The sequence below is a fragment of the Lonchura striata genome, chromosome 15, assembly GCF_046129695.1.
Source record: "Lonchura striata isolate bLonStr1 chromosome 15, bLonStr1.mat, whole genome shotgun sequence".
Taxonomy (NCBI): Eukaryota; Metazoa; Chordata; class Aves; order Passeriformes; family Estrildidae; genus Lonchura; species Lonchura striata.
Window position 1 is genome coordinate 12,993,118 of NC_134617.1, and position 23,307 is coordinate 13,016,424.

At 37.5% G+C, this 23,307-nt stretch overlaps 1 long non-coding RNA gene across 1 annotated transcript; it reads right to left on the reverse strand.

Moving 5' to 3' along the window:
* Nucleotides 1–5,692: 5,692 nt before the first annotated feature.
* LOC116184123 (uncharacterized) lies at nucleotides 5,693–23,225 on the reverse strand. Its single transcript, XR_004148861.1, has 3 exons — nucleotides 23,108–23,225; nucleotides 10,392–10,590; nucleotides 5,693–5,757 (listed from the first exon to the last, which is right to left on the reverse strand). It is a non-coding gene; the product is annotated as an uncharacterized LOC116184123 (long non-coding RNA).
* Nucleotides 23,226–23,307: the final 82 nt, after the last annotated feature.

Consider the following 23,307-nt stretch of genomic DNA (forward strand, 5'->3'; position numbering starts at 1 on the left):
ATCAACTGGTGGGGGTTGTATTACCAATTTTTGAGTTATTAATGGAAAATAGGCTTACTGATTAGTGTTATGTAAGAAATGCTTATTAAAGTGATTTCCATGAACAAATACATAGTTCTGTTATTGCTGTATGGAAAATGCACATGGTAATTATTGAATTGAAAGTGGTTTTGATTTTTGTTTGGTTTTCTTCCTAGTGAAAGCCCTGAAAGAATATAATTTTTAGGTTGGCTGAAGTGTTTTGACTGGTATGAACTGGCTTGAGCTGTCTCAAACAATAATAAATGACATTGCTAGAAGGCAACCATAGTAAATTGTTTGGTGCACTGCTATGCAGGTTACTGTTCCTTCCCCCCCTCCCCCCCCCCCGCCATGATCTAGATACTAATGACAGTAAGGGAGTAAATGAAACAATTTCTCCAGAGTATGTTTAATTATGTTGGATTTTATGTCCAGGAAAATTAAGATATAATAGTATGTCAGCAGAACTGAACCTGATACCACAAAGACAGTTTTGTTAGTATTGATCTCAGACTTATTTTCAGTGGATTGGGGTGAAGGGAGAAATTGAATGAGTAAATCCAGATTAGCACTGCTTAGCACTTTGTATTTATTAGAGTGGTAAACCACTGGAGTTGTAATTACTGGTCTGCATTACAAATTGCATCATTTTTACTCCTTGGGACTCACACGTTTCAGTAAGAAGTCTGGGAAATTATTTTTTAATGTGCTTGTTAGCACAGCTGTCTGAATGCTTGGCTTGCATGAACAGTGACATCAGAGACTGTGCTCTTATCCTGGAGTGTTGGGCAGTGCATTTCCAAGAGGTAAATTCCCTGCTCTGGAGGACTCAGTGGGTGTCTTTGAGAACACAAATGTACTTCACTTATATCTTTCTCCCCTGCTTCCTGAATTTTGAGAAAGTTCCAAATATATTCTTAGCCAGCCATGTACTTCCAGGCAACCAGAAGTCAGTGGGATTCACTGTCCTTCATGCACTGATAACTTCTATTTTGAAAACATTTATGTAAACTGGTAGTGATGCATTTGAGAACCCAAAATCCAGCATGCTGCATCAAAAAACAGGGTGATAACTGGCAGCTTTAGAAACTTCTAAATTTAGATATCTGAAAATTGTGACATAATACTTTCTTTTCCACCTCTGACAACCCAGTATTAAAGTGCTTACACTTGCAGCCCCATCTACCAGGCAGTTCTCACCTCCAGCGGGCCTCCTGCAAACAGAGTTTTGAACAACACTGCTTTTTGTTTCTTTTTTCTTAAAACAAATTACTTATTGGCTATTCTTAAGAGAAGCACTGCCTAGTTTCTTCATACATTTCTGTATGTTCTCATCTTCTTATTCTCGATGCTTCTGCTGTAGTAGATGGATTTTTTCACAGAGGACTTTTTTCACAGAGGATTTGTTCATAGCAAAAGAAAAGTGTCCTTCACTTCAGTCTAGGACAGGGTCATATGATTATATTCTGTGGCTCTGAAGAACAGAAGATGTTCACTAAAAGAGCACTCTAGTGATGAAGTACAGAAACTGTGACTTTAGCACAACACTTAGTTGTATTTCTTTAGCTATTATTTAGAGACAAGAATAGCATAGTCGTGCCTGCAGACATGCACACCTCACCAGCAGTCATGGGTTTGATTCCTTTCATTTGAAGCTGAAACCTTGCTCTCTTTTCACCTTATAATGTAGGATGCCTGTTAGTTTCCTGCAGTGTAAGAGCAGTTGACTTCCTTATGTTGGGCTTGTAAGATCTTTGGAACCATATTTTACAATGTGTGTAGGAATGACAATAAAGTGGGTTTTTTTCCTTATAAATGAACACAGCTCAAATAGGGAGAGGAGGGAATAGTGTGTTTCTGTGTACTGTTCCCTTAATTAGAGCTCCAACCACAAGTGGGAGTCAGCAGGGTTCATTCCATTAGTTTTCCCAAGTTTTTTTTCCTACAATTAGATGGGTGAAGAATTATTTCTTAAGGAAAAATGAAATCCAAGATGCTCAAAACTAAGGGGTAGGTTCTGACAACAGTCAGACAAGCTACTCCATCCAGATCTGGTTTTAAGCCTTGCCTCCTTCAGAATTCAGGACATTTCAAAATATCTATAGAAACTTTCAAACGGTCTGTGTCATGTCAGCTGCTTCTTGACCAGGACGAAGTGACTGCATTTTTTCTAAATCAAGAAGCAAACCAAAAATTCTTCATGTTTTGTTTTTCTGAGGTGTGGGGAAGTTCAGCTGTTTCCTATTATGCCAGAACTCACAGAACCACGGATTCCCCCAGGCTGGAAAGTCCTCATGGGGCCTCTGGTCCCATGTTCTGCTCAAAGCAAAGCCAGTGCTGAATTCAGACCAAGTTGCCTGGGACTCTGTCAAGTTGACAATACTTCAGGGACAGGATTCCACAACCTTGCCATTTAACCTGCTCCAGTGCTTCCTTGCCCTCACAGTGAGCCCTTTGCTGTGTTCTGGATGTTCTGATTCATGTTCTAGCTGTTGTCTCATGGTGCAGCCTGGCTCGGGCTCCCCTGTGACCTCCATGGGGGCTGGCAGATGGCTCTTCAGTGTTCCCAAAGCCTTTTCCAAATCTCTTTTCCTGGCTAAACCAGCCCTCTTCCCTCAGCTTCTCAGTCTAGGTCATGTATTCCTACTCTCTCAAAAAAGTTGAGAGATTATTTTTAGCCTTATTATTACTTTAGTTAGTTTCCAAATTGCAAAAAAACTCCCATCAGCTCTTTTTTCCAGAAGGCTCATAATCAGTGTAGTTCAGAAAGAAACTACACAAAATAAAAATGATCTTTTCCTTGTAAGTCACTTGAAATCTGCCAGCTGGGTCACCCTGCCAGAGTGTGATATGAGATATTAAAATAGCAGAAGTGGAGCAGAAATCTCAGGCAGTGGTACAGCTGCCTCTTCTCTGCCCTGGAAGTGCACTGCCAGCCATCCAGGCCTGATGGAGTTTTAAAAACTGTTTTCCTTTTGCCATTCAGCTAAGAGAATGGGAAAAAAAAATAAAGAAAACAGAGTTCTGGGGTGGGCAACAGAAGAAAGGTATGAATGAGCAGAGCCAGGTGTATGCACTGCTCATTGTGGCCTCTGCTCTGCCTGGTGCTCACCCTCCTCAGTGCCCAGCTCTTTCTTACTGCATAGAATCAAGACTTCATTTTTGTCTATCTAGGCTAGGAAAGAGATAAGTACAGGACAGAAAAAAATATCTAAGAATATTGAAATTTAAAAAAAAACCCAAAACAAACTCCTGGGGGAAAAATATTTTTAAGACTTTAGGTGTTTATTTCTATGAAAGAGCATTCTCTCCTCTCAAAATGTTACTTTATAACAAAATAGCTGAATAATGGTAGAATCAAAAATTGAAAAAAAGAACCTTCAATATTTTTTAAGGTATTAGAGAATTCTTTAGCATTTTTCCATCTTTCTACAATGAAATGATCTCACCATATGTCTTTATTTTGATGTAGCCAGATTTTTCAGTGAAAATTTGTTGTTTTCTGACAGACTTGATTCAGGAGAACAATTAAAATACAAGTCTATTATTTTCATTGTATTTCATACAGAATTTCTAATGGTTCCATAATATATTGCAAAATTATTACCATGTAATCTCTGTAGGAATCAGGCAAGCAATATTCCTCCAGGTACAGCAGTTTATAGGCAGGTTGTCAAATGCTGAAAAATAACAAGTTGACAACAGTTTGAAAAAGAATACCAAGCTAATGGAGCAGTGGCAAAAAACTTGAGTTGTTAAAAGCATGATATATGAGAGAAGGAAAGAATGGGCAGAACAGTGTAACATGAAAAATGAATGGGCATTTCATTATAGAGGACTTCCCTCTTGTTTTCAAACACGTTGCTGCTTGCAGAGCCCTGTGTGAATACTGAAAGTGGTTTGCTGGCAGCAGCCAGCCGTGTCAGATGCTTATACCTTCTCTTAGCAAGAAATTTGTATTGATGTGTCTTCTCTAAATTTTCAAATTGCAGAGCCACGGTAAATAAAATGTCATTTCCTGAATAAATTAGGATTTTTTGCTATCATCTGAATTACTAATGTCATCCTATTGTAATATAACTTTTCTGCCTCTCCTGAGGCAACCTTTTCAATTTTGCTTACACCTGTGGCTTAATATAGGACAGAAGGTCTTCCAAAGACCAATCCTCCCAGTGGAACACTTTTGATTTTCAAGAAAAGGCTTGAAAATTATTTTAGTGTTTCTAGGTAAACCTCCAGGTCTTCTAGTTTTTAATTTGAACAGGCTTGAACACATTTTGATGTGCAGGTATCAGCTCCCACTGGGAGCAGCTTTTGTTTTATAGCTCACACTCTTCACCTTGTAACCTCACCGAAGACAACTAAAATTGGTTTAATTTTCTTTGTTTAGCTTGTGTGACTGCTCCAGTGTTCACAAGTGGTTTGAGGCAGAGTTATCTATCGTCTTTCTTGCTAGAATAAGTTCCATATCACATAGAGACCAATGGAATATAGGAACATTATAACGAATGACTTGGTCCAATAGTTGCAAGAGAACTTTTTAATGGTTGAAGATGTATTTTTCATCCAATGTATTTCATCTCACCACAGTTAGGATGTTTATATGGAGCTTGTTCAGAAGTATTCAGAATTTCTTCTTGAGGCCATACTGATATTTTCTTGTGAACACCATTTCTTCATTGGGATTCCAAACTGTCTATTTATGTCAAAAAATATGTAAAATGCACCAATCAACTAGTGTGCAAAACAGTTTAAGCAAATGAGTAATAATGATCCTTTATTCACTTAAAGACAGTGCAGTTCTGTTTTAAACCAGGGAAAAGCTGAACAGTGACACAGGAGCACATTGGATGTGTGCTTAAGAACTGCAGTTTTTCACAGAAACGTTCATCTCAATGAGTTACAAATATACTAAATAATAACACAGAGCAATCATGCAGCAGATCAAAGCCTTACATTTCACTGAATGAATTTTAAAGTAGATATTTTTTGAGAAAAATAGTAAAAGTAAGATCCTGAGAAATTCTTTCTTACATAAAAAAATAATTGAAGCTGAGTTAAATTTTCCAAGGAGTGTGCTGCTTGCCCAAAAGGTAGTTTTGAGATTTCCATGACTATAAAAGTTAGGTTTCATATACTGTGCTACGTAAATGAAACACAAAACTCTCTGCAAAATGAATCATTTTCTAGATTAAAACTTGCAGGTTTTAATTACCAGTTCTTTTTTTCTTTTTTCTCCTTAAATTATAAATTTAACTTTCTAAAAAAGGAAAGCTTTGACAATAAAAGCATTTTTATCTGGAATTAAAGTAGCCACTTCTTACCAAGGCAAAACACTTCCATAACAATTTTGCTGAGCATAAATGTAGGGGAAATAATTTTGGTTTTATCCATGATAAAACTACAAACAAACAAACAAACACAAAAAAAACCTGAAAAAAACCCTACTTTTTACAGAACCCTGAAAAAGTCCTATTTGTCAGGGTGACCAGGAGTCTCAGCATTTTGGAGAAACTCAGTGTAATGCAGTGTAGTTGGGCAGGCAATCACTCTGAGAACAAGTTGGATTTTAAAGCTCACAGAGTTAATGCCTACAGACCAAGGTAAATCCTGTTTATCCTCTCAGGTGACGAGGTAGATCAGACAGATTGTATACAAAGATCTTTCCTGAGTCTGGCATTTAACTGGTAGGCAAAAATTGCCTTCTTGGAAAGACTCCTGGTTATTGTAGGAGTTCTGAAACAAAGCAAAATGAAGTGATTAGAAAAACACTTCAAAGTAAGATGATGATTGAAATTAAGTTCAGAGACACAAATATTCACAGTAAGATAGCTGTGTGTGTTGAATTGTTATGTAATCAAATATATTTAAATTAATGTTTTATGTTACAGCTGACTTCTGTTGGTAGAATTGTGTCAATATTACTGCTTTTTTTTCTTTTTCTTTTTTTTTTTTTTTATGGGAGTATTGACATGCCTAGGAACTCCTAAAGAAATGCTGCTGTTTTCAGTGGGTATGTAAAGGAATGAGCTTTATTAAATCATGTATTCCAAGAAATCCATGTACTGCTTTAAGCACGTGGAGAATTCTGGTAGTTTTGATGGTCAGCATTGCACCCAGGGCAAACAATGCCATTGGGCTCCTCGCACATCAGCCTTTGCTGGGAATGCTGTTCAGTGAATCCAATTGCAGATCAAGAGTGCCTGTGGCTGGTATCATTGGGAAAAGGGGCTGCACTGGATAAAATACAGATGAACATTCAGATCTCTTTGATTTGACTCCTAACTTTGTTATTTGGGCACTCTCTTCTCCTGGATTTCAATGTCCTGAGATAGGAATGCTGACATTTGTCATGTGTTCTGAGATTTAGAGCTGGAAAATGCTACCCAGGAGGAAGGGCTCATCCAAAGACTGACAGACTTAATACGTCGTTTTTGTCTTCAGTGCAGAGTTGGACATGGATAGAGTTATCAGAGAAATGAAGTCAAAGTAAAAACATTTGTACCAACATTCTCCTTAGTATAGTGTTACATTAAGGATTTTAGCTGATTTCCAAATTTACAATGTGTTTATTTATAAAAGGTTTTGAAAAAAATGAGAGGTTTATCTCCTTGCATTTGTTTTTATCCAAATCTTGAGCCAACTCAAATATAAAAGATAAAAAACCCATAAAAATATTTTACACTGAAGATTTCAGTCACATAATTTTTAAGATTTTAAAAAAACTTACTACAAAGATCAGTTTAAATTTTTAAAATAATAGCTGTGTGAGTAAACATTTCTTCACTTTTTTAAGAAAGCTCTGAAAACTTAGATATGCAAGTGAGTTAAGTCTTTTGAGAAAATACTCATTAGGAGAAAAGATCCCTGATTACAGCTGTCCTAAGTCACAAGGAGCTATTTTGTCCATCACAGTGTAGATTATCTATTAAATCCATAGCAAAACAGTCTGTATCATCTTTCTGAGTCTTTGCTCATTCTTTTTGCTTTTACCTGAAGATTTTTTGTTTTTGTTGATTCTTCACATTTAGTTTCTGCAAGCATTAAAAAAAAAAAAAAACAACAAAAACAAGTGAGATGTCACCACACTTTTTTATATAAGCTGTTAAAGAGCTTTTTACAGAGTTTCATCTCTTGGAGAGTTTTGATTGAGCATCTTTGAACCTTTACTATTGCAAAATAGACCTTGAAATCTTGCTGGGATTTTGAGTCATTTGAAGGAATTGTCCCACTGGGTTGAAGATATCACTGTTGTTAGACTCTGTCCAAGAGAAAAAAACTTTCTCATGATCATCAAAATGAAGACTTCCTTGTAAGCTGCACTGAGGGAGTAGTTTCATTATATTTTCGGTGTTTGCTTTTTACAAGAACTAGACTCTATTCTGCCTTTGATTGGTCTCAGTAGTTACAGTATTGAAAAGGGGTTTCACTTAAATATTATAAAAAACTCTTCATTTCACAATTGCAATGCAACTTACATCCATTTTTTTATCCCTATGAATTGTTAGAAGTCATCATAAGACTCTCAATTTCTCGTCCAATTCCATACATTTTGTTTTCTTTCACAGTTCTTTTATTTTTAGCAGTACAACCCTGAGGACTTTTGATTATAAGATCTTCTGACTACAACTTATGAGCTTAATAGCCATCATGCTATATTTATGATCCTATATCACACTTCAGGGAAAGCTTCTGTGGCTTGATTGCTGCCTTTGTTTGCAGTAGTCAAAGCCCCAGAGATGTCAGCATTTAGCTGTGCTCTGAAATTGCTGAAGTGTGTTGTTCCACCAGACTGGGTGGCCTACACAGCAACTCTAATAACAAATGGCTCTGGCTTTTTGGTGGGGAAGTAACAGCACGGGCATTGTGCTAAGGTTGCCTTCTGACTATTAGACAGCAATTTCTGAGGAAAAGAGCCTGCTGTTCTCTCACTCCTGAAATGAAACATGAGTATAACCTGGAATGAACCCGTGTCTTATGTTTTTATTCATTGTTTGTTGACCCTGTGGTCAACCTTCTGTCACTATGATTAATCATTCAGACTTCAGTTGTCCAAACTCAAGCCTTTTCTGCAAGAGAAAATGGGGAGTGGAAGGAAATAAAACAAAGTATTAATGAAAGAAAAGTGGTTAATCTTTGACATGATAATTTATATTTGGGCTAGCAAACCAACAGGAGTGCAGTTGTATGTGAGTGATTAATAGCTGCAGTGGTTGCACATGTGACAAGTGATTAATAAAGTTTGTGATTAAAAAAAGTACTTCTTTTCCTTTTCCTTAAGTGTGCAAATCTTGGAGCTTCACTTCTATCTGCACAGTGGTTCAATTACTATGCAGGCCTGTTTGTAATTCAGATGTCACTCTCCATTACTCATGCAAAAGTCTTCCAAATGGAGTTCACTTGATCTGTTAAGTACTGAAGAACTGGGAAATCGAGCATGTCCCCAAAAGACTTTCTAGTCTAAGGGGAAAAAAAATGTCTGAGATGCAGCAGTTGCTTCATGTAACCTATCAACATGGGATTTATTACATATAAAACCAGTATTCTATTACTGTACAAACTAGTTACTAGATGCAAATTGAAGGTCTTGAATCAAATCTGTATTTCATAGTTAGAGCAATAACTTGCATTAAATCTCAAACCTATCCAGATACAGCTGTGGTTTTATTTTTTTTTTCTCTCCCAGAAGTTAGATCGTGCTATGAAGAGGTACATAATCTGAATGGAAATAATTCACAGAGCTGTAAAACATGACAGCTTCAGCCAAGTGCTGCTTATTAAATCCACACTTTCCCTTCTCTAAAAGTAACAGTATTAGATGAAAATTTGCAAAAAACTGTTTATAACACACCCTGCTAAATGATGACTTTCAGAGCTCATTTGCAAATGCATCACATAGCAGGCCCTAGACTGTTCAAACAGTCACAGAATAATTAAATGGGTGTGCTGAGATGTAATTATATAGGAAGGTAAGAACGGCAGCAGTGATTCAGACTAGAGGTTCAGTGTGCTCTGCAGCCACTCTCCCAGCAGTGGGTGGATGGGAGCAGATGCCTGGGGAAGTAAGATTGAGGAGGAAATGATGCTTTCTGTGTTATACTTCCCTGGTTTCTGGTAATCTGTAGCTTCCAGAGCTGGAATTTGAATTTACACCATCAAGTTTGATAGCTATCAATATATCATGGAGGCACATAAGCACTTTTTTAAACCCACTTTTATTTTGTCCCCCATGACATTCCCTGGCAGTTCCCTTTACAATTTCAAATATGAATTGCATGTTTTACCATTTTAAGCTTGCTGTGTGAGCATTTCTCTGCCGTTCTCCTAGTTCCTATTTCATGAGAAATGGCGAATAACCTTTTTTATGTTCTGTTTACTGTGCATGATTTTGTAGACCTGTTTCATATTTCCCTTAGGTCATCTATTTCAAGATGAAAACTTTTAGTCACTTCATCTTTTCTCCCATGAAATCTGTGGCACACATTCTAAATATCTTATTTAAGGTGGGGATCAGTATCTGAGATAGATCCATCATGGATTTTACACTGCAGTGTAATGACACTTTAGGGTTCATTCCAAATTTGTTTCTTAATAATTCCAGACATTCTTTTGGCTGTCCCTGAGCCCAGAACTGGCATTTTCAAAGCATAATGTACAATGACTGCAAATTACTTTCTTTAGCAGTAATAGCTAGTATACAAAATTTGAGAGGATTGCCTTATTGGGGTTTTTTTGTTTGTTTTTAATGGTTTATACTTATTTAATAATTTTCAGCATTTTCATCTTCTAGTATTTTACACAAATGTCAGTAAAATGGGGGTTATTAATTTTATGCATCCCCACATAGCATACTTATTTTCCTTTTCTACAGATATACTCTGCTTCTTAGGAAAAAGAAAATTTCATCCAAGGCCTCCTCACAGTGCCCCCTTTGGTTTGTAATCTGCAATTTAGGGCTGCAGAGTTACAGGCTTTACACTTTTCTAAAATTCTAATAAGGTTGGACTGATGGATTGGCACAAAAGCAATATTAAAGGCCTTTTTCTGGAAATACCACCTCAGCTTATCATAATTTGTTGCAGCGACATGAAGTGAGATTTGTCTTTCATGCTCCTACAGACTAAAGTGCACAGAGAAAACAACACTTGTTCTAAAGTGACAAAGTGCTGTTGAAAAATTGGTATGAAAGCGACCAAATTTTATTCCTTTATAGGCATTAATGTAATATGGGAGAAAAAAACATTTTATCCCTGAATCATGGGTAGTTTTAACTAGTGGTTTTTGGAACAATATTTGTTTTATTTGTTCACAGATATGTTTTGGTTGCCCTGAAACATTTTTTCAAATTATTTTAGACCAGCAAAAATTACCTGTGCCAGGACAAGACACTTAGGTTGACAGAAAGACAGAACACGATGTTTAATTTTTTAATCATTTCAGAAGTATGAAATTATTCAATTGAGGAAATGAACCCTAGGAAGAGGAAGCTGGCATTGTTCTCAGTGTTCCTTGCTGGTTCAGGTCATTGTCTCTCTGGGAAAGTGAATGGCAGTCTTTAATTGGAAACATCTATCAGAAAAAAGAGGACACAAAGTTTGAGTCAGCATTCCAGTATATAGTTTTTAAACTAAATATGAGCTTCAGCAGAAACATTTCAGAGAAGTACATTCTATATCTGTGAGAGTAGTGTGTGCTCACTTGATATTTCATCAATAAATTTCTAATATTTGGCTGTGGGATTTTTTTTCTTCTTCAAACCAGTTTCTTTCCTAAAACATGATTCCCAAAACACAGCCTTCCATACTTTGCAGAATGGAGTAGAAGTTTTTGATGCTTTGACCATTAAAATACTCTTTGATATTTCTTGTTCAATGTCCTATTAAGGTTGGGAGAAAAAGGTCAGTACTCAGATAATGCAGACTCAAGAGGGCCTTTGGTTTGTGTGTTGAAAATTCCACAGAAGTTGATACCATCGTGTTTCTAGATTCAGATTTCTCTTCTGCCAGGAGCAGCCTGGCTCATTATTTTTTCAGAAAGGTATCTCCAAACAAGCTGTGAAGTGGTATTAAACCCTGTGTGGGTCTGTAAGTCTGTGGGCTTTTTGAGGTGTGTAACCACTGACAGTGATGGTTGGAGAAAGAGAGAAGGGTCCCTTCCTTTCTCTCCAGTAGCACTCTGATTTACAACATATTTTTAAAACAGAAAATTGCTGGGACTGTTTCTTTCTAAATAAGTAAACCTGTGTCAGTGTACTCGCAGAGACCATAGTATTTACATTTAGCTGTTGATATTTTAATTAACAATTTAAGCATGTTGTTTGCCCTGCACGTTCAGTGGGAAAAACTCTACAAATAAACAGCAGCTCCCTCTTGGACAATCACTCTGTAAATTAGCTTACTTTGTCAATAAAGCGCATGCCTATCAGCCCCTTCGTGGCAGCAGGGGGCAAGGATGTTCATTTACTTAAGCAGTAGGTTATACTATTAGTGTGTGTGATTGCTGTTAATTAGAATATGTGTAGATGTCTCAGTGCTGCACCGTTGGTAATATAAAACCTTTAAGCGTTTAGGCTATTAATGAAGTCAATAAATGGTTCTATTAGGAGACTTTTTTTTTGTTGTTTTTATTACTTCCTCTCTGTTTTACTGTTATTTATTATAATAATAGTATGGTAGTCAAAATATAGCCAAGGGTTATACAGAAACAGTAAAGCAGGATTTTTACCTTGGGGAAGGGAGTGTATGTACCAATGTTCATCCTGTAACTCTGAAACAGGAATGTACGGATAGTCCAGCCATAATTCTAACTGACTTCCAGCATTTCTATTTGATACTCAATTCAGTGTTAAAATATGCTTTTCATATCCCTTTGATTTGAAATAATTTAAGCCTTTGCTTAGTTTTCTAAATGCATCATAAATGTTCTCACATTTCCTTGTAAACAAGATTACGTGAATATATCTATATATATTTGAAAGATCAGACTTCATGAATATGAATTTATAATTTTAATTTTAAAACCAAATATCTGTATAAAATCCTGAATTAATATCTTGACTGTGCTGTGCTATTAGCTGCATACAACCTCTCTGACATCAGCAGCAGGATCAATTCAAACTCTTGTCACAGTGAACAGGTCTTTCAAATGCGTAATCTAAAAGCAAGTTTCTATTTCCATGAAAAACATCAGTTGATGGGAAATAGTGTTCCACAAAGATAAATAATAGATTTTTATATGAAAATCCATACATTATCTGAAAGCAAAGTCATAACATAAGACGTCTTGCATCTTAATCATGAGACCATAATGTCAGCTAGTTTTGTCTGTCTAATGCCCACACAGAAGGAGAGCCAGGCAGTGCAACTGGTACTGGACTAGCAAAAGGGAGACACTTTTCTAAGCTCATGGTGGTTCAGAATTTCTAAATGAGCTTGGAGGTACCTGGCCCCACTCTGCCTGGCTGTGACTGGAGGGGGAATGAGACATTGCCCAGCTTCCTGAGGCTACACTCAATCCCCTTGCCTACGTCATTGATGAAGACATTGAATAGCACAGGTCCCCAGAAAGAGCCCTGAGGGTCACCACTTGTCACTGATCCCCATCTGGACACTGAGCCACTGACCAATGGCTCCAACTGTGCCTTGGCCTTATTCTCTACATCCCTACACAACCAAAGACACCCCTCTAGTCTTTCCAGGTTACCTGTCCCTGCTTCCACTGCCCATGAATTTCCTTGCTGCCCTTTAGTTTCTTACCCTCCTTCCACAATTTCTTGTGCCCTATGGAAATTATCAGTAAAGATCTACCAGCTCACTTCTGCTTCTCCCTGAAGGCAGTCTCCCAAGGCCTGCTCTTCATCCAAGAGCTGGAAGTTTGCTTCCCTGAAATTCAGGCTCCTGACTCAACTCTTGGTCTGGACCGTGTCCCTCAGGACTGCAGACTCCACCAGTGTGGGTCACTGCAGCCCAAGATGCCTGGAGTGGATGTTAATGGTCATCTTGGCAGTGCTAGGTTAAAAGCTGGACACAGTGATCTTTTCCAATCTAAATGATGCTGTGATTCTATGGAATGTCTCCTAGAAGCTGCTTTTACCAGAGTCCTTTTGGAATTTTCAGCCAGTGCCAGGCACAGCAGCAGATGTGCTTGGAGAGGAAGTTCTCCAGCCACCAGCAGATTGATGAGCTTGCACTTTGGCTGAGCTGCTGCAAAGAATGCTAGGCAGGGCTTCAAAGCCATATTGTGGAATTTGCAAGATAAACAGGACTTGTTGAGCTCAGGAAAGACAACTAAATTTAAGAAGACGATCATTAAAGATTCCTACAGCTGGAGTTGAAAGTCCTTCCCTCAGACCTTGTTTGAGACACAGTGCTCAGAAGTTGAAAAACAAGACCAAAAAAAAAAAAAATAGACTAAATACTCTAAGCCCTGGAATGACTTTTTAACTTCTGTACTCATGGCCATTTTTCATTTCAACAAAAACAAGATAATGTTTTTCAAGACCTGTATTCTGAAACACTATGCATTGCGGTAGACACTTTTCAAGCATAAAAGTAATTTAGTTACAAACTTCACATCAAATTGAACTGAGTTGTTGGTGAGATGCAGAATAGCAAAATTTAGGTAGTTTCTGAAAATATTTTTCATTATACATATTTTCCTTGTCACTTTTCAGTCAATATGATCTTCAAAGTCTTTAGATTACGCATTGTAGCTAGTCCAGCTATACCTACACGCGTCATTATAGCATTGATCATGATCTCAATAAGAAGAGATGGGTTTATACTTTCTAGGATGAGTGGAGAAATGATTTTTGCATGGATCAGTGCAGATCTCAATAACTGCCATAAGGCTTTTTCTGCTTTATGCAGCAGATGCAGGGACTGTTCTGGCAGCATAAGAAAAAAACTGATTATTTGAAACTCTCTTAGCAAATCTTCTATGAACAAATTTCTTGTTACAGTTTTCTTGTGAAAAAATCTGAACACGTGGGAGATGACACAGAGACTGCAGAAATTTGGCACAAAAGTCTGCTGTACCTGTTAGAACAAGTACAGATTGCTTGATTGCAACAATAAATGAAATAGTGTTTTGTGGGCTTTAGGGTATTATTGATAGCTAAAAATCATAGGAAAAGCAGCTTTGTGAATTTGCACAATAATTTAATTCTGCTTTAAATTTGAGAGGAGAATGACATTCTGCTTGAAAAAGAAATTTTTGTGTGGTTTCTCTGTGGGTATTCGTGCTCCATGAGCAGTGGTTCCATGGAAACAGTGATGTGCATGGAGAAACCACCAAAACAAAACCAAAAAAAATAGAGTGCCCAGGCTGTGAAATACTCCTCCCAATACTAGTACAGCATTATTAAATGGATGAGAAATGCTCCATTGTCTACTTTATTATTTTCAATGCAGCAATGTAACTCTATTAGAAATGTTTGCACTAAACACAGATTGCTTGAACTTTGACAATGTACTAGCAGCTTACAATTTTATCTTTGAAAAACTGCCATCTGTATGCAAATATAAGGAAAATATGGATGCTTGGTCCTATTCAGTTTTACAACTCAGTTCAGGCATTTTCCGAGGAGGTATGCTATACATGAGAGAGCTTTCAAGACCAAATGAGATGTAGCCAAGTTTTCACACACTTCCTGGTAGAATAATTTAAAAAATACAGAAGACATTTGATTATATCAATCCTGAATATGTAGGAATGTTGAAGTAAGTTCTCATGGGATGTCTACATGTGTATTCTTCAGCTGAAACACTTAGAATATGTTTTCCTAATGCAGGAAAGGGTTGTTTCTGACAACTAACCTCTTACATATTTATTACATTTTCATGTGAAGATTTTCTATGTTCCTCTTTATTTATCTTTTTCTTTTTGACTTTTCATCTTTTGAGTAATGTGTAGTACTGCTTTTGCTTCTTTCAAATCAGAGGAAATGTAGAGCTTGAACTAATGTGAAAGACTGGGAGGATAAGACTGATCTGAAAGTTGTGGGAGTTGACTTAGCTGTTATAGACCAGTAGACAGTTAGGGAGGTGCATGCAGTTGAATATTGTTGCAGAACTTCAAGGCCAAAATTTGTTTTTCATAAAACACCAGAAAGTTGAATTACAGTCATATAAAAACTCATTTGGAAAGGGCAAAAGGGGGTTCTGAATAATTACACAGATGAAAACACAGAATGATGCTGTTTTCTTATGACTGAGAAACAGGAGCACCTTACAGGTTCCAGGAGCCTGTTTTCTGCTTTGAGCTCCTAAAGGAGTGTACTTTGTGATTTCATATCCAACAACCTGAAATGCAAAAGAAACTATGCCTCTTGCAAGCTAATGAAACCCACACCAAATTCTCTGACAATAACAACAGAAAAAGTTACTGTAGAACTGCAGTATCATTCAGATCCTGCTTTGTACCACACATCTGTGTGACTCTTATCAATACTTAAAATTTTATAACACTTGGCCCACTCTGGGAAGTGGTCAAGGCCAGGCTGGATCAGCCTGGTCTAGTGGAAGGTGTCCCTGCCCATGGCAGGGGAGTTGGTCTTAATATGATCTCTAAGGTCCCTCCCAAGCCAGTCTGTGATGTTAAAATATTTCAGTTTCTTCCAAAGACATCCACTGGTTTTCAGAGTATTTTTTCCTTTACCATTGCATTCTGTCAAAGCAGAGTAAGTTAATTTTACATTATGTAAAACATATGATTTGCCCAAACAGATCAAGCTATGAACCCCATTAACTTTTTCTCCTTAAATGGACCAGTGGCTGATGATTCAGATGAATATGACCTATCTGTGATGTTTGGTTAAGCCTTAGGTCAGCAAGTTATCTTTGGTCAGCCTTCAACCTTAGAAGTCTGAGAATTCTGTGCTTTATATGACCCTAGCTAGCTGTTCATTTTAATATTTTGCTCTAAGATTGAGTTGTGCTTTAAAATAACTTTGATTTTCTCTTTCATAGTTTGCACCATAGTAATGTTTAATCAGAAGGTTAAGCAAAAAGGAATTGAAAAGGTGGAGAAATAAGTAAACAAATGCTTTGTACAATGATAAAAATATTTTACAGATTTGTTGTTACTGTAAAGGATTGCCATATAGCAGCAGATGTTTGAAATCAGTCAATACATGGAAATGCTTTACAGAAACTTCTGAAATAGGAGCAGCACCTGCTAATCTTCCAATGAAAAATGCCATTTTTCATGTCTTCTCTAACATTTGTGGTATGGAATTACTGACTTCACTTTCTGACCTTAAATAGGATGTCTTGACACATGATCCACTTGTGACAGTGATTAATTAGCATTAATGTCCTTCCTTGGTGTTCTGTCAAGAGCAACAGTGCATGGGCTGTTAAACTCGTAATCTCCCACTTTCACACAGACCATCTATTATTATTTATTTTTACATTCCATTTTATCTAAATTAGTTCAGTGGGCCTATCCATGTTATGCCTGTGCATTTCTGTATTTAAGCACTAAGTAGGTTGTTATCATCCTGAGGCATGTAAATGCACAATATGGATTTAGTTTCAAGATAATTTGTAAACACATGTGTACGAAGTACATATAAGTCCTTGGAATATACTATTTTACAAAGTCAACAAAAGAGTTTATAATAGTTTTAATCAGTGTAGTGTATGGCACTAATACAATGCAATGTTGTGTAAGATTAAAGCATGCTTTTCCCTCTGTTAATTTTGTTACCAGAACTCACTTGTGATGACTATCAGCCCTCTATATGTTGGTTGTTGTGTAATGTTAACTGCAGGTGGATAAAATCAGTTCTGAAAAGCCCATTTTCAGATTAAGCCATTAAGTTATGATGATCACTGCACTGTTCTCTAATGTAAAATATCTCTGGTCTTGCAATCAAAAGTATCCTTTGCCTTAAAGCTGCTCAGTGGTGGGGTGGGAGGACGAAACCTTCCCATTGTATTCCACCATTATTTGCATCAAAAGTATAATCAAACCCCAGGGACAGTGATATTGAAGCTAAATTGTAGACTGCATAAAGTTTGTATGTGTCATAGTCAAGAGAGGCTGGAGAATTGGGGTCAGCAATTGAAACGATATGAGGAAGCTGATTTTTATGAAGTGTTGGGTACTTTTTCTCTGTATGCTTCTTTGAGTCAATTCAAGATTAGCACACAAAACCTAAAGCAATGTCACTGTTGAAATTTCTGTCCATAACACATGGAAACAGCAGTGTTCAGAAGGACACAACAACCTTGAGGGATAAATTCATTTGTGATTCTCACTAGTACTAAAAGTTTTAGTGAGTGGATTAGTCATGGATAAACTTCCACCTGTCTGTAGCCTCTGACTTTGAAGCTTACTGCTGTTTGTTTTGTGATAGTAACAGGAAAATTCTAGATCAGGTATTTTTATACCTTGTAAGCCACTGCCTTTGGGTGCAACAAACTTAGTCATACTAATCACAATTGCTGCAGTACAGTACCAGGCTCTGTCTGTTCCTAATGCACCCTGCAGACCTAAAACCTTATATTTCAGTTCTCTTAAAAGCACTTACTTTTGGCATCACCAAATCAGAAAAGGATTAAATAGAATACAACATGTAATTCTTGGTTGGTTTTGATAGATTTTTTTACATAGAGGAGGTAGCAGATAGTTCAGAATTGTCAGGCCCATCAGACTAGGGAGAAATTAATTCTGGAGAAAAGGTTTCTTAAAAGCATGAAGCAACTTATACATGGAGATTGATTTGTAGAGCTTGCAGGCCTGCTTTACTTCAGCTCCATTGAACTATCTCCAGGTATGACATTTTACTGTACTTGACAGAGAAATAAAGGCTGATGGGAATGTAAATATCTTGGAAGAAATAGGAGTTGTAACAATTAGTTTTTGACAGAATAGACTTGAGAGGTGGAAGTGCCTTCTGTCAGGAAACCCTATTGCAGAGGGGGGAACACCCCAGGAGTGTTGTTTTCCTGGTGCCTCTAATTTTACTAAAACAAATAAATGGAAATTATTAGGCAAGACTTAGTGTCAGCATCTCAAATTTAGTTATGACTAACTACCTCATAACGAAAAATGTCTATTTAGATTTCAGAACTGGTCTTGATATTGTTTAACATCTTTTCACACTGCATGCAATGTGTCATTCAGGTTTTTAGTGTTCTCATGTCAGCTATGTGAAAGTGCTAAAGGTAGAAACACTACAGCCACAAAGATTAGGGACTTTTCCATCCCCTAGTAAGAATTATGCTTAATGTGGTCTCATTCTCAGGACTAAATTCTGACAGGAATAAAATTATTAAGAGTAAATTAATTCCTCTTGTGGACTACTAATGACAAGAGAAAAAAAATGATTTGTCATTGGAAATGTCAAGTGGAGAAACTGGGTCGTTTGTTGAGCTAGATCTAGTAACCAGACCCAGACTTATTTTTCAGATGGTACAGAAGATTATTGTGTATCAAAAGAAAAATCATTAAAAAGAGGCAGTGATGGCAGGGGTGCCTGTTACAAAAGTTATAACCTTCTGACTTAGAAGGTTGATTTTATTTTTACATTATTGTGCAGTCTTGTCTATCTAGTCTGTAACATCAGTAGAGAAGTATGTCTCTTGTTCCTCATTGATCATCCCTGATACATGGTTGAACACCTTATTCCTGTAAATCCTTCTGAAGTGTTCCACGCTGGCTTCACCCCATTGTTATAAAGCTGGCGTGGTGCCTTTGAGTTGGATCTAAAACTTATCAAGAATGTGCTCCCCTTGGATTCTTTAATGTACTTTGTGAGGGGCCCTTTTTATGGTATCTAATGAGCTGTCCCACAAATGTGCTCAACGCTGTCATCAATCCCTTTAAGGTGCTCCTTATTCACTTTCCCTTTCCCTCTAAGAAACAGTTAAATGAGAATATTTGAGTCCAGAAAGAAAAGTGCTTGCTGTGTAAGCAGCCTTTTTCAAAGCTGTGAGAAAGATGCATGTGATTTCTCTGAGACACCAGTCAGCAGATCCTGCTCATACAAAGCATTGCCTTGGTGGTCACCTTCCCCTTACTGAGGTGTTACTACCTTTGAAAATTTCAGACAGGCACTCCAGCACTGAGGCAGCACAGAATTTCATTTCTTGTGTCCCCTGATGTTGTATCTATGCTATAACCTGTCACGACCATACAGGAATTTCACAGAAGTCATGGTCTGTAGGAGGCTGTAGCCAACAAATTGTTTTGAGTCTTGCCATTGTGCAAAACACTTGACATATGAAATATATCAATAAATGAAACATAAAAACTTTGAAGTAGACTGCAGCAATACTGTAACAATCTCATTTTCCTCCCAAAATTAAAACTAAGAAAGCTATGTATCTACAGTTAATAAAGAGAGAGTTAAAAGTTTCAGTCTTAACTCAAATTTTCTTCTTTGAAGTAAAAGGTGCAATTTACTCAATTCTAGAGTTTGCTTGAAAATGAGTATTCCTTTTAAATACTTTCTCATATGGGGGATTAAAGGAATTTCCATAAAGTTTTAAGCTGTTGTAGCAAGAACAGTAGACTTGCAGGTACCAGCTGCTCTTCATCTAGTTTCTTCTTACCTCCTGACTAGAGCAGTCAAAAAACTGATGCTCAGTAATCAGATTATGGTAAAGATTCTAAATTTTTACAAGTCTTTGTTGGAATGAATCCCTGTTTTGCAAGCTGAGTACTGACTAGCCATCCAACAAAGGCAAACAGGAGAACAAAATCGACCAACACAGAGGACTAAAATGGCAGTGTCCTTTCTGTGCAGGAGCTGTTGGCTTAACTGATGATCTGCGAAATACTGACATATCTTAGTCACTGAATGAAGAAATGCGTGTCCTACAACAAGGCCCTGACTTTCTGGGGGCCTGTAACTGACATCATTATAAGCCTTAGCAAATAATTTCAAATTTGGAGTTGAAGAATGCAGTCTTACTGTTCCTGCATTCCTCTGGCCTGCCACTACTGGTGGTGTTCTTGAAGAAAAAGGGCTGCAGTTCTCAAATTTAACAAAGGATGTTTAACTGCTAAATATTTATGCCCATATATCACCACATATTTGGCTACACACACATGGATCAGTGACACTGCATTTGCATTCAAGCATGGGTTAAATTTGTTAGCTTTAAATTGCTGAAAGGACAATATTTCTTCTAATAGCAAAATAGATCTATAAGTATCTTCCTAATTCAGATTGCTGCAAGACAGATTTTATTATTTTGCCTTAGGAGTGGTAACAGCTGAATTGAAGTCAGTGAGTTCAAATGTGAAAATACACCATTATGAATGTAATTTCTTTTTAAGTGCTGGATACATAAATGGATTAGCTCACAAAGATGATTAAGTGTGGTTTTGGATGCCAGTCTACATATTGTGATATGCAGCTCTGTCAAAAAAAAAAAAAAAAAAAAAAAAAGAAAAAGAGATAAAAAAAAAGAGAGGCTTTAGCCCCCTAGACAGAGATAATGTTGATTCTAATTAATTCAATGGACCTTGGATGAGGCCTACTTTCCTCAGGGAGGCATTTGTCCTCATTCTTCACTCCTGGAGTTTATATTCAAACTACTGTATCCTTCTGTAACTATGAACAAAGTTGCCTTTAAAAAGTCATCTATGAATATCATCATGGTGACTGACTTTTATCTTAACCCTGTAGGTCAACAGTATAAAAAATAGGAGCATTCAGATTCAGGTCTCTTTGACCTTTTCAGACTCCATGAATCTGCTTAATTTTTTTACAGCGGAAAATCATTTTTCTGGAGAAGAAAAAACCCAATTATTGCAGAATAGATTTATTAATAGAATGTCTTTGTTGAAAATGGAAATATCACTCTTTAATTACCATTGTCAAAAAAGATTATTTAACTACATTGCATTATCTACCTGTGCTTTTTTTCCCCCCGCAATATTATGGACAACTTTGTTATTTATTAACAAAATATTACAGGGAAACTAACCTGCCAGGAGTTATTCTGGGGGATTAGTGTGTTTCCTGCTGCTGTTGCCTACACACCCCTGCAGCAGATTCTCAGCTCTGTTTTTCCTGCCTTCACTGTGGCACCTGGAATTGTGCTGTAGCTCAAAGCTGTTTCCTGTTCATTTGAATTTCCATTAGATGATACAATTAGCTGGTTGGTGCGCCCTTGTTAGCCAGACAGATTATTTCCATTTGGATTCAATGATTCTGCTGAAAGCTCATGAAAATGCAGATTGAGAAGCTTAGCAGCTGAAATAAATAAATGGAAGTAGGGCTGTGTGGCTGATCCATCATGCACCTCAGACTGGCCTCGCAGCTTCTCCAGACACTGCTGTCCCAGGGAAGGTTCTCACTCAGCTTTGGTCACATCTTGTCACAGACACAGCCACCCCTTGGGCAATCCAGGTCTGCTCCGTGTTCAGTCACACAAAGAGCCCTGCAGTAGCAAAGGGAACTGTGTGCGTTGTTAGCAGTTGATTTAGTGTCTCTGAATTCTAAAGCTCCTGCACAACACTATAATTACCTAGCCAGGTATATTTGATAGTATAATCTAATGTTTTCTTAAGGCTCTCACGAAGGATTTTGTTCTGTTATCTAATTGACTGTGCACATTCAAACCATGATTATCACAGAAGTAGCTGGTACACATCTCCCACATTGCATTAGGTTTCAGTAAGCATTGGGGGAGGCTCATTCCTTTTCTGAAAAGAGCCTCACAATATAAATGTCTAAAACTATTTTAATAAGTAACTATATCTCCCAAGTGTGCTCATTCCTTCTGCTGTCCCTTGGTTACTCTGCGGCACATTCAACATCAAATACAGATGATTAATAAAATCATACTCATTAAGAATTAGAAGTAAGAAGCCGTGAGTAAGCAAATACTGTAGGATTTGCTCCATTCTGTTTGTCGTTCCCCAAGTTCAGCATGACCCATCTTTCTCTTGGAAGAGCAGAGTGGGGATTGTTGCACTACAGCAACTCTGTCAGTGTGCTGTGTGGCTCTGGGTGATGGAGAGCCTCCAGTGAAAGCTGCTCACCCTTGTCATTGTCACCAACCCGGACGCTGCATGCTCAGGGTCTCTCCTCTGGCACCTCCTAACATGGGCTGCTCACCAGAGAGGCAACATAGAGCAAAGAGCAGCAACAGAGCTGGGCTGAAACGTAGGCATTCCTGATTTATTCTCCTTTCTGGGTGGTTTTGCATGACCTGGGGTGTGTCTGCACCCCGCTCAGCCGTGCCTGTGTCACAGCACAGAGATGCCAAAACTATCACAGCCTCTCCTCACATGGAGCCGGGGCCATCTCGGCATAAAAGCTATCCAAAATCCCTGTGAGTGCAGATTCCTGCTCTGACTAATCCAGTCGTTTAGATTTGGTCTCTGGAGCTATTCTAGAAATTGAAACTCCAGTCATTAACACACAGGGCTGATAAAACAGTGACTAAATTAATTTGTGAATTTATGTTAAGTAAACAAATAAATAGAACAGTAATCCTTACCAAAGGAAAAAGCCTAATAAAACCATAGTCTCCCAATGTATGGGGATTCCTGTCTTAGTCACTTTTCTTCATAATGTTTTTCTCAGGTGTGAAGGAGAGGATCATCCAATTTATTGGATTAATAATAAATTTTCTTGATAATTTAATGGAAGAAGATGATACATACTAGGAGCAGGCAGAGAAAAATTTCATAGAGTCATTAATACCTCCAAAGATCAGTTCTGAGGTACGATGTTAAATAATTTTGTACCTAAGGATACAATCATATTTATTTATGTATTTTAGTAAAATTCTGAATAGACAATTCCATGTTTGCTTTTAGCATATATTACTGATATTGAGGCAGGAAATTTCATGGCATTAGTTTGACTGCATTGAGGAAGGCAATGATTTTTGGTAATGAAAGATGTTTTTTCTTTCAAGCACCCTTATCAGAACTTCCAACAAAAGAAGTATTACACTTATAATCCTTACAGACATGATTTATCTTAAAACCAAACAAAGGAACAAGAAACTTTGCACTCAATTTCTGAGACATTTTGTGTGTTAAAGGGAAAAAAAAGTATTGTAGCCATGAAATGTGGCTTAAAGGGTCAGGAGTGAAAGGAGCAGCCTCTTACCTGCAGAGTTGGGATGGATGAAGAGAGTCATAAACTGGTTCCAGGCGTGGGGGTGGCTCTGTGTCTCTATGAATCCCTCAGCCACACCTGCACCTTTGTGGGCCCCCACTGGCATACTCTCCTCAGACCTGTCAGTTCCAGAAAGAGAAAAGCCTGAAAGGATTAGCTTTGGTGACTCGTATCATCACTGCAGTTTTAGA